We start from the raw sequence: 12,634 nt of genomic DNA on the forward strand, positions 1-12,634 counted from the left end.
CACACACACACACACACACACACACACACACACACACACACACACTTACATGCTCCTTCGTACCCACAGATATGTGCTTTAATTGGTCCAGACTGACTTTGGTTTTGCTGCCAGGTTGATGAGTATGTTGTTGCATGCACACACACACACACGCACACACACACACACACACACACACGCACACACACACACATAATATAAATAAATTGTTTTAAATCAAGCAGATGATTTTCTTGTTGTTTTTCTCATTGCATTTTTCATTTTGGTTTCCATTTGCGACATTATGCGATACTCTGAAAGTAAGCAGTTGGGTTATCATAATAAAAACAAAAACTCAAAGGACAACAATGCCATTTTTAGCAATTAAAGGGTTGGTTTTCTTTTTAAGAAAAATCAAAGGAACAAACAACATTTTTAAATGTCCCAATTAGTGCAAAACCATTAATTAATTGGAAAATCAGTAATAAAGAAATATTAACTTATTTTAGAAAATAGCAAAAAAAGAAAGAAAGAAAGAAAAAAGACTCAGTTCCCATACTCTGCATTAAATCTGTTTTATTTCTGATCTGAAATATGACAGACATCTCTCAGAAGATAAAACAATATAAAAATAGTGTCAATTTTGAAAATTAATTATTTCATTATTTACATTTGAACAAAAATAGTATGCCAAAACTTATTCATACCCTTCTTAATAATCAATAAAAAATAGTCTTTATTGACAAGACAGCTCTTCTTAAAATTAGCATTTATTAGTTTTTTTTGTTTTGTTTTTGTTTTTTTTTTTGCTTATTCCCATTGGTATTTTAACAATTTATCTTTACTTATGTACCTGATGTACTTTGATGGTGTAAGTTTTTCAGGATGGAAGGACATCACCATATTTTCTTAACTCTTTAAACAGATTCTCAATCAGACTCCATTCAGGACTCAATTTCTCCAATATCACTTCCATTTTTAAAGAAAAACATTGGTAAAATTAGAAAATGTGCCAGGAGTATGAATAATCTCAGGCTTAACTTGCTGGACGTTTTAGTATAAACATTTTCTAAAGCAAAAGGGTCTCATGACCTAAAACTCTTCATTTGCTGAACTGATTTTGATTGATATAGAATTATGCAAGGCAACTCTGGGAGTAGGGTTTCTGCACTATTAGCCATAGCTGCAATCCTAAACTTTCTAATGATTAATCATACAACGTAAAACAACGCCATCCTGTATGTGTGTTGCTAACACTAAGCAACAGATGGCCAGTCTGTAAGAGGCTTTGTCCAGTTTGTGAGGTTATCCGACTTTGTATTCACCTTTCTTGCACAGCTTATGTTATTGCTTATCATAGCACTTTGGATTTGTCTGTTTGTCATACTTACAGTCCAAACAATTTCTAAAAACACTCATGCTTTATATTTTTAACTAAAAGGGAGTGCCAAGACTCTTCCTGGACATATTTTTGCCTTGTTGTAGTTATTTCTAAAAAATCCCAGCTTTCTGATTTGGATGTCCGTTACCATTTTTTTTTTTTTACCTGAGATACTGCAAGGGAGGCAAAGGGCTCCTTGTCTGCCAACTCGGGAGTTTGAATTCTGCCAGCTTTTTATTGATTTCGATGCAAATTAGTCTGTTTTTAGCATAGATGTAACAGTGGCTGTAAACAGAGATCTTTGTAGGAAAAAAAAAATCGCAGAAAGCGCCACAGAAACTTTGTGATATTTTACTTAATTGACAGGACATTGTCGTGTTGTCCGTCACGTTAGTGTCCTGCGGTTTGCGGTTCTTCTGTGGCGCCCATTATTTATAAAATGCACGTCGTTCCCGCTCGCTTCAAACTTAAGAGCATTGTCGTAACCATCAAAGCTGAAAGCCTGTGCCTTTGCTGTGCATGCGCCCCATGGGATCTAGCACAGCATGCTCCAGCAGCGGAGAAAGTCCGCGTGTCAACATGCTGACGTAGCAGAGAAGAGGAAAAGGCAGAGGGAAACGTTTTTCAGGCAGTGTGATACTTCTGAATTTCCTTGTGCCTTTTATACATTTAATTATGTTCGTTAACTGATCATGTGTAATTGACAAAATCTAATGTCTACTGGTTGTCTGAGTAGCTGGCTGTGTAGTGTCTTCTATGACTTTGTATTTCTCTGTTTTTATGATGTAAAGCACCTCGGACTGCCTCGTTACTGAAATGTGCTATGAAATAACCTTGAACTTGATGGAGATTGATGCAGCTTTGAAACTTTTACTGTCAAAATGTATCCAGAATATTAAAAAAAATAAATACTTTCTGTCTTTCACAGTTCCTAAACAGAAATTCAAATGAGCATGTTAGCACTTTAGAGAATCTGAGATTAGAAACTGACCACACACCTCTGATACTTTCATCTCACAAAGATGCAGAAAGGTTGAGTTGTTTGCAAAGCAACACCTTCACATACAAACTGTGACTGATGAATGACGTCATCTGCTAAATAGTTTCGATTTGGAGAACTTTACTTAATAGAAAAGATTAACTTTGCACATCAGGAGAGTGGAGTTTGTGCAGAGTTTTAGTAAGTGATGGATAATGGACATGAATAAGCTCAGTTTCAGTCAGTCTTGACTGAATTTTTGAGCTAGTCCGTGTAAAGAAGCCATATACCGCCCGTCATCCTCCTTACTCATAAAAACCTCGAAATCCTGAACAGCCGGGGGAGACGAGGACAGTGAGCAGCTTGGAACAGCAATACAATATTTAATAGAGGATTTTTCTTTGACTTTTATGATGCTGCAGTATTAATGACATCACCTAGCTAAGTGCAGACTGCATTCAGGGGAGGTGTAGAGCTGTTTCTGACCCATCATTTGGTTTGAATTTGCTTTTGACGGGGCAAGTCCCTCTCACAGTTATGTAGGCACGACTTTTATCTGTTCAAATTACAAAGCAATTTGGATTCACTGAATTTGACCATATAAAAAAAAAAAAAAAAAAAAGTCAAGCATTTGTTATGAGTGGAGCATGTAAATGTGTCCAAATCATTTTGTGGATGTATTTGTAGTCTGGCTCAACTCATCTTTGTAGGATTGTGTTTCTCCTGCCTTTTGGCAAAAATCACTTTTCCATCCCTCTCCGTTATAAATTGCACTTCATTCCTGCGGGACATCATTGTTGGCTCACACACAATTTCACACATATACACAAAGACTCCTCTCAACACAACCGCCTGGTGGGAATACACCACACATCTACTTGGCTCTTGTTTAATGCTGACCCAACAGAATATGCATCCAGTCTCCCCCCCGTGGCACGGCGCCATCCTCTTACGGTTGCACATACAATTTAGTGTCCCTTATGTAGATCCTGCTCCCTTACTGCCTGCCCTTGGTCCTGCTCACACCTCTAAGCATCCGCCTGTGGTTCTGTCACAGTTCCTTTATGCTTTGTGCATGTCTGTGTTTCTGCGCAGACGTAGGGCTGTCTCTTCCTTGATCCGCCCCTCAGAGCTCCTGCAGAATTTGGTCTCAGTTGAAATGTAGAAGGGTTAAGCAGTGGATGATGTTTACTTTCTGACACCTTCTGTCCTATAGGATACAAACTATTAGCAACTGTGCACCATAAAGTTTTATCTTTGCAGAGTCGCGGGAGCTGGCTCCTTTTTCCGACAGCCACTGAGAGAGACAGGACAGACAACCATGCACACACACACTCGTGCCTAAGGACAACATAAAGAGATGAGTCATGTTTTTGGACTTTGGAAAGATGCTAGAGTACCTGAAGAGAACCAATGCATGCATAGGGAGGACATGCAAACTCTGTGCAGAAAGATGCCAGGTTAGGATTCAAAAACAAGAGCTTCTTTCTGCAAGCCAGTAGTGGCTTCTGCCTTCTTTTTTTTTTCCTTTTTTTCCTTTTTTTTACCGTGCAATCACCTAATGTTTTCAGTAGTGCTTAAGACAGATCTTTGCTTGTTTTTTGTTTACTTGTGATCTTGATCGCTGGTTACGATCATCTGCCAAGACTGGGTGTCTCAGTGGGTCCAAATTTAGAACGGATTGGGGAGGAATTCCCTAAAGTATATATTGGGACTGAAAGTGAAACAGGACAAAAAAATAAATATCTGGAGAAACTATATTGCATTTTCTCAATCATTATTAAAACATTTTTTTTTTTCAGATAAGTGAGTGGATGCCTGGATGCATCTAAAGTGGAAAAATGTGTAAAAAACTAAATACACTCTCCAAAACTCTACATATGTAAAATACGAAATAGAAGAATTTAAAGGAGTTGACCTTTATATTAATTGAAGTGTTTGCATTTAGTTCAAAATTAAAAATGTACTAATTTCAATCGTATTTGCAAATTGATAATAAGAGACTAAGTAAACTATTAAATACCTATATCCTTGTTCAAAATTATAAAACCCCTTTTATTGTAGGAAAGACAAACACCCTGTTTCCTACTTTTATTTATCCAGTTAGGAATAATAATAATAATTAAAAAAAATCCACTGGTATTTCAAGTGTTGCTGTTCTGGTCTAAATGATAATGCTGGTTTCTGCTAATCAATACTCTGTGTTCCTAAAATATGAGGTGCTGCAGACCTCAATTCAAACGAGAGTAGAGGAAAAATAAACTACATACAGTTTTTCAAATGTTCAATAAAGGTGATCTCCACACAGACGGAGACAAATATAGCCTGCAGTAACGACGGAGGGGAGTAGCACAGCAAGAAAGGGAATAAATTCTTCAGGTTTGAGCTGCTGAATTCATTAAACAGCTGTGGACTCTGCATCCTTAGTAAACACACCTCAGCTTTGCCAAGGATGCTGGTCCTTGGCAGCACAGCTGTGTGCATGTGTGTATTTCGGGATGACATCATACAGTAGCTTGCTGAGAAGGTCTACTGCAGGCACGTGGCATCTACAATATTTATAGACCCCAAGAACAGATGAGCTCACTCAGTCACTCAGTGTGACTGGCTTCACTTCATACACAAACACACACACACACACACACACACTCGCACAAAGGACAGAAAAAGGAGACTGAAAAAGTTAGCACCACACCCACTTTGCAATATTGTCGCCATCATTTGCCTTGAGGTGACCTTAAAAGGTCCACCGCTCACAGGATGGCAAATTCATCACAACATATAAATTATGCAACATCTTTTTGATAGAAATTGGGTTTATTGTGACTGAACATGCACACGTTTTATGATTTAAGACTACTTTCAGGAAAAAATGAGCCGCCTTAGCGTGAGTCATAAGGAAAGGGAATGCGAGGGATTAAACGGATGCAAAAAAAAAAAAAAAAGGAAACAAACATGAAACGTAGCCTCACACTCACACTTTATAGGAGCTGGATTGCTGAAACAAATTTCTATCCCACACGTAGAGGCCTGAAATTTCTATTTCCCAAAGTACAATTTCATTTGCAGAGCCAATACTGTGAGTCAGTGTAACATTAAAGGGTGACTGAGACTGACCACTTGCTATGTTTGATCGGGTGTGTGTTTGTCAGTGTGTTTTCTGCATGTGTGTTTGTGAGGAAAGCAACCAGTGACTGAGGATGTGTGCTTAAGTTAGATGGCTGAAAAGCTCCAGAAGAGGGGTGGGGGAGAAATCACATTTTATAAATAAATCATCTGGGGCCTGGTGATGGACCGCACACACACACACGCACACAGCACAGTGATGCTTCATACCACGGACCAGATTATGGGTGAATCAATTTAAAGAGCAGTGTGCTACTGTTGTGTCCTCTAGGTGTGTGTGTAAGTGTGTGTTTGTTCTAGTGGAGGAGCCTTGTGCTAAACCAACTACACTGAGCCAAAAAAATAATAATTAAAGCGTAACTTCAAAGATGAATTTTTAAGACATCGGGGTTACAGTTCAGTTCATTTGTATTTAGAAAATTTGAAAAGAAAAAAACACACACACCGTGTTGCACTGATAGGTTAACATTCAACTCCAAATTATAGTCTAGTTACGTTATCCCTTCTTTAAAATAAACGCCAACATTATTAAAGTATTTCCAATTAGTTAAAATAGAAGCTACAGTTTAGATAAAAATATATTGTGTGGTTTATTACGCTGAGTGATAAATATTAAGATTTTAAACTCTTGTTTATATTTTGATATTAGGTATTAACACTTAATTCACCTTTGGACCATTTTGGGCTGCAAGCTACCTCTGTGCCCCCAGTTGAATTAGCTGAATTACACAAATCTTTAAAATGCTGAAGTGAGTGATCAGTGCAAACAGTGCATCTGTCTAACATGGCACCACATGAAGTAGAGATTTTATCATATCATTGCTGCGTAGTCAGTTTCACAACATGGGAACATGCTTGCTGTATATAAATAGTGTCTCATAGTCCCACAGAAATTCACAGTAGAAGCACAATAGTGTGATAGAGACATTTATCCGTTTGTTTTTAGTCTATGCAAACAGATTTCCGAGAAAGAAAAGTGAACTAAGGTAACATTTTTAACATTTTGCTGGTTAGAGCGCACTGACGTGCATGCATTCTATAAAAATGTGCCCTTTTCCATAGCATTTGTTGAGGTGCGTCATGTACAGTATATATATAGCACAAAGAAGAGAGGCAGGTTGTGTGAGATATGTGACAAAGGAGAAGTTAACAGACGCTCAAAGCTTCTTCAGCAATCCCTGTAATTAAATGTATGTTGTTCGTCGCTTACTTAGCCTTTTTTTGTATTTGGTCAAACGACGCATCCATCCGTGAGGCAAAAAGGAAAGACACTGAGAAAAAGGACAGCAAGCAGGATGCTCCACTTTCCATCACCTTGAGGTCCACTTGCCATGTCTCTGTCATTACTGTTACAGTTATTGTGAGCCTGTACTGTAAATGCACACACAAACACACACACGGCGGTGTAGAGTTACTTACTTCCTGCCACTGCAGTTTGTGCTCTCTGAAGGACACCAGCAAGTGCTCCTGACCTCTACAAACGTGCAAAACCAAGAAAAACACACACACACACACACACACACACACACACGCACGCACAAACACACATCGGCTGCTCGTTTCTCACAGTCAGGTTTAGCTGCATGAGGAGCGTGGAGGACAGAAGATTTTTTGAAAATGATCCTGGACTCATTATTGGAGCAGTTTATTTACTCTGAATGTGAAGATTAATATTAATACAGCTCCTAATGAATCTTCTGCTTTCCTCTGGAATCACGATACACTTTCATCTGCAAAAAAAACAACAAAAAAACGCAGAGCAGTTGGGATGGGCCCGGTTTGTGTTTATTTGCCCTCTGGAGAATATGCATGTGGAAATAGGGTTGACTTAATTTTTTTTTTTATATTTTTATAGGGATGTAAGCCAGGGTGAGTGTATGTTTATATTCTTTGCATATTTAAAATGATTTGGTCAAGCAAAAACAAAATTTACACTCTAGCCTAAACAAACAACAGAAGAGTCAAAAAATCTACTGTTTCCATCTAACCGTCGAGTCAAGCGTGTGCTGGGTGCACGGAGTTTGTCTGTTTGCAGCGGGTGGTTTGCAGTGCGACCGCTTGACATTAAGTATTTGTTTGGGTTGGCCCGGGGCTCGAAGCAGAGGCAAGCCTGAAGGAAAGCGATGGAAAGAGCTAAGCCATGCACTCCGACTGAATGATGAGGACAGCAGGAGAGAGACACAGAGCTGACACAGGTGCTTTTCTACAGAGACAGGGAGGAGGATGTGACAGCTGAAAAGAAAAAGCAAATGAGGTTAGCAGGAGGAGCAGCAGAATGAGACGATAAGGAAGGAAGTGATGAAGAAAAAGAAACAGCTAAATCTTTACAGAGCGATAATCGCGTCTGATATCTGCAATTAATTTGCGGAGGAGAACGCTTTCTTCTCACCCCTGTCACTCTCTCTTTGCTGATTAATTCATGTCGCTGCTGATTCTCTGGAACAGGTCCTTTATGTTTAGCTTACTGAGGCTGCCATGTCGACTTTTGCAGTTTGTCTTTTCTGCTTCGCGTCTCAGATTTTCCATCTTTGTGGTTTGGTTCAGAGAAGCACATTAGATGTACATGTAGGAGAGTAAATGCATGACAGTGGAACCTCTAACAAAGTCGATGGAACGCTGCCTCATCTATCAGACTTTTTTTTTTTTTGCGTGTTTTTGCGTATGTTATGCATGTATATTTATATATACTACGTAACATGTTAATGTTTTAACATTCTACTTTTTGCAAGAGAGCGTGATACAGAGAAAATACCCAAACGTGATGGTATTTTTGAAAATACCAGATGTAATTATTCCACACTTTCCATCACAGTGTTCCCATTAGGCGCCGAGATGCTTCTGGATCTTAACTACTGTCATATGATTTGGTTGTGGGAATTAAGGGCAGAGGGTTTCCGTCTGACTGGCCAAATAAAATATGGGTGTGCGGAGCGTAAAGACACAGCAGCCCTTAAAATATTACAGCTACCAGACATTGCGAGGAAATCAATCCTCTGCAACTTAAATATTCCGTGCATTGGAACTGAATTGATTGACTTGTTATGTAAAAGATTGTCATGCTCTGATCTGGAAATATTATCAAATGTTGTATTCAGATGTTCACATTCTTCCCACCTTTTTACTGGATCATCTGATATATTGTGTGCATTCTGTCGGCAACTTCTTCTCTCCCATTTTTTTACGAATAAACAAGCCCCTCTTGCAGAGTAAATATGGGTAAAACATCAACATTCTTAAGAGTGTAATAATGGCAGGCCTGCCTCTTCATCTTTAACTTATCAACTCTACTGCTACAGATAAGAATATAAAATACTGCATTTGATATTGATCTGGGTGTCACTGATAGCATATTAGTTGGATATGTGACTGGTTTAAAGTGGTGATTTTCTGTTGTTGGGAGCCAAATTATGAATTGCATTAAATCCCATTAGAATTGGAGAATCACACTACTCCAGCAGAGCAGCAAACGTCTGCGAGACGAATTTAAGACTGCGGTTGTTTAAATCGGACAAAATATTTCACTGTCCAAAAAGGGATTACTGCAGATACCAGAAGGTTATTGGCGAGTGGGTTCATTTGGCTCTAATACTGATGAAATTCAGTGTTAATTCCAGCACTTCAAAGCTTCAGAGTTTTCAGGCATATTAATGACGTTGCTTTAATAAAGTGCCGGACTGGTGCTTGCTGTTAGCAAATGTCTTTTCTTGCGTGACTCGAATAACACCGGCTGATTCAAAAGTAGTTGGGTAAAACTTAGCAATTGATTTGAAAACAAAATAAAAAATGACCCCTGGAAACATCTTCATGAATTAACAATATTTGCACACGCACACACACACACACACACACACCCACACGCACACACACACACACACACATATATATATATATATATATATATATATATATATATATATATATATATATATATATATATATATATATGAGCATAGTATCTGTTTTTATGTATTTTTAAATGTGTTTGTGTCTGCTTTGCCCAAAGTTTCTGAAGGCGACGAGTTGCGCAGATGCCGTCTGCTCCGTGTTAAAATTGGTTTTCAGTGCAAAATGGCTGCTCTTTGTCAAGAGAAGTTTCAGCTGAGATTAGTTATGCTTGAAAAGAATAAGGAGTAGAGGAAAAGAGGAGAGAAAGAGCCGAAGGAAAAAAAAAAAGAGATGTGAGCGTAAGCAGTGGGGAGCTGGATTGGATGGAGTGTGAAAAAAAGCAATCAAGTGCAGTTAGGCAGCAGCGAGAGGAGAGACGCTGGTGAAGAAGAGGAGTCAGACGGGAAAATGTGAGATGCTGTCAGATATAAAAACTAAGTCAGAGGTCTCTCAGTTCTGTGAATTCTGCTGCAGAAAATGCTCTTTGAAACGTGTCAGGTTTCATAGCACAGAAGATGTGTGTGTGTGTGCGTGTGAGCAACTTTTGTTTGTGTGTGTGTGTGTGGGTGTGTACATGCGTGTGTTTGTTCGTCGAGTTGCCTGTTTTCGGCGCTTCTTTCTGTGACAGCAAACACCAGGTTCTGCCAAATCTGGCTCCCACTGATGTCAAGGAGGACTTGTCACCACACATGACTTCTTACCTGCTCTTGTTGTCAGCGCTGTTTCCCTGCTTCTCCTTCATCTCGCTTATAGGACAATTTCATTTTCATTCTCAAATCCTCCAAAGCTTGTTATCTGTCCCTTCCTGCTCTTCTCTGCATTTCTCTGCGTGAGAAAGTTGGCTCTTATTTCCTCCTCCTCCATGCTGTCAGCAGGGGTCTCTCTCTCTCCACCAACCAAGACACTTGCACTGACCACTGCTGTCGTTTGGTTAAGGTCCAAACCTGCGGCGAGCTGCTGGTAGTTAGCAGTGGAGGTCAAGACAATCTCTAGAAGATTTTTTTTTTTTTTTTGATGTGTGAAAATGTGAGTCATCTTCTTCTCCTGCTCTTCCTCTGCGAACACCTGTTACCTTGACAACCAGGTGAAGGCAAGTCCTGTAGACAGGAACTGTTTCCACGTTGTTTTCTACGTTTATGCTCTACCGCTCCCAGAGCTTATGATATTGAACAAGCATCCCAAAGCAGAGGATAAAACAGCGAATCCTTGGATATGGGGGAACAGATAGATGTAAAGAATGAAAATGAGAATTCAAGCTGAAGTTACCTTTACCTCAGTCTTTAGTACTTTTAAGATGAATCTGATTTTTTTTTTTTTTTTTTTTTTTTACAGGAACCCAGTGCATGACATTTCTTTTGGACAGTCAAAACTTTGACTGTGGCGTTTGGATTAAAACTAACATTTTTGTGGAGGTGTTTAGGTGTCCAGCTAAAGTGGCATTTCAGTTGTCCAGTTAAATATGCAGAAAAAAAAAGTTCTTTCTTCAGCATCAGTGTGGGTAAGGAGTTTCCAAATTTTGGCTATGTAGGACCGCTATGTTTTGTTTTGTTTTTAATGTGAAACTCAAAAAAAATGTCCTGGTCAAATATTCTTTTGTTAAACCGTCTTTACAAAGCATCCTAAATACATAGTTTGAGATTCCTAAAAGCAGCAACTCCGCAAATCTTCTCAATGAATGAATATTTTGTTGTTTTGTTTGGTGTTTTTTTTTATTTTACATATAGTCACATATCATACTTAATCTGGCTATCTACTCAGAGAAGGGCCATTCAAGCTTCAATTAGTTAAGCGTATTTCTTCCAGCGTTTGTATATTTGTGTGAACTATAGTTTGCGTTGTTACACTGACTTCTTGCACAATGTTTAACAGCTGATGAGTTGAGTCCAGTACAGTTTGGTTCACACAGACACCTACTTAGCTCCCCTTTTGTCTCTGCATTGTGTCTTTGCTTTCACAGATTGTAAACATAATGACTCAGAGCGGATTCTCTTGTTATACTGTCTGTTGTTTTTGGATTAAACTGGGTTTAACTGGGAGCTGTTCCAGACTACATTTTGCAGTATACATGCAGCAGCCTTAGTACTTAAAGGAAAAAATTGTTCGACACTGCATTTGCTTAAACATACATTTCTAGGCTCTTTTTGTGTGTTGTTTTATACAACTCTTGAATGAGTTGCTCACTGTTGTCTTCACTCTCGACTTCTTCATGATTATTAAAAACTTGTGTCTATTTTCTATCAGTGCGAAAGTTAAATATAAATTGTGGCTTTTAAATAATTTATTTGAGCCTCCCTCTCCCCTCCAGGTTTATGATTATGCAAAATCCAACTTCAGTGGTTTTGGAAAACAAACTTCAGTGTTTTTTTTTGTTTTTTTTTTAATTATGCATAGTAGTTCATTTAAATACATGCACCCGCAAAGTTATTCCAAATACATTTTTAGCTAGTTGCAGAGAAATATTGTATTTTGCATAGCCGTCAGAAAGATTCTGGTGTATTCTGGCTCTCTATTTGATCACTCTTATAGTCAAAAAATGATAGATCCTGACTTCGAAGCACAGCATATATGTATTTCAATATTTTTTTTAGATTTGAGTCCCTCAAATGTTCCAAATATACATTTAATATGTGTCTGGGAAATTTGAAAACCAGATTAAAATGTGGAAGTACTCCTCCTTCATTGTTCCATCCATTTTTTTTTTTTGCAACATTTCACTGGCATCTTAACAGACCTTTGTTACGATGCTACTGCCTCCATTACTGACACTAGGTACTGTGTTCTTCAAGGAGAAACCCTAATTTCTACTTCTCCAAGCATACTTCTTGTCAGTGTGACCAAATATCTCAGTCTATGTCTCCAGTGAAGATAAAACCTTTTTTCAGAAGGCATTTGTCAGTCAAACTGACACCACACCCTTAAATTCAGGACAGTGAATGTTCTTGAATGTTCCCTGCCATAACCCTACGCAAAATGTTTGAACTAGGTCAGTGCTAGAAATTCAACCTATTTAAGTGAGCTATATGTTAAAAGAGAAGTCAAATAACTAACCAGAATCAGGCCAGCTCACTCCAGCAACTTACTAAATTACATTAAGCCAGATATTAAAGGCGTCTGTTTGCATTTGAGCTTATGTGCAGAATTTTTACAGCACATGTATTGGAGAATATTTTCTATAAATTCCTTCGTGTCCAACCAACCCTTGTTTTCAGAAATTATTGAAGTTGCAACATCCATTCAGACTATGAGGGAATCTCGTATGTCTTTATCAGAGGGATTCTGGTACC

General features: G+C 38.5%; 1 protein-coding gene across 5 annotated transcripts in view; it reads left to right on the forward strand.

Annotated features, from left to right (window-relative positions):
• Positions 1 to 12,634, forward strand: part of ppfia4 (PTPRF interacting protein alpha 4) — a 60,520-nt gene that overhangs the window by 17,136 nt on the left and 30,750 nt on the right. The window lies entirely within an intron of this gene.

Source organism: Poecilia formosa, unplaced genomic scaffold (genome assembly GCF_000485575.1).
Source record: "Poecilia formosa unplaced genomic scaffold, Poecilia_formosa-5.1.2 Scaffold124, whole genome shotgun sequence".
Lineage (NCBI taxonomy): Eukaryota > Metazoa > Chordata > Actinopteri > Cyprinodontiformes > Poeciliidae > Poecilia > Poecilia formosa.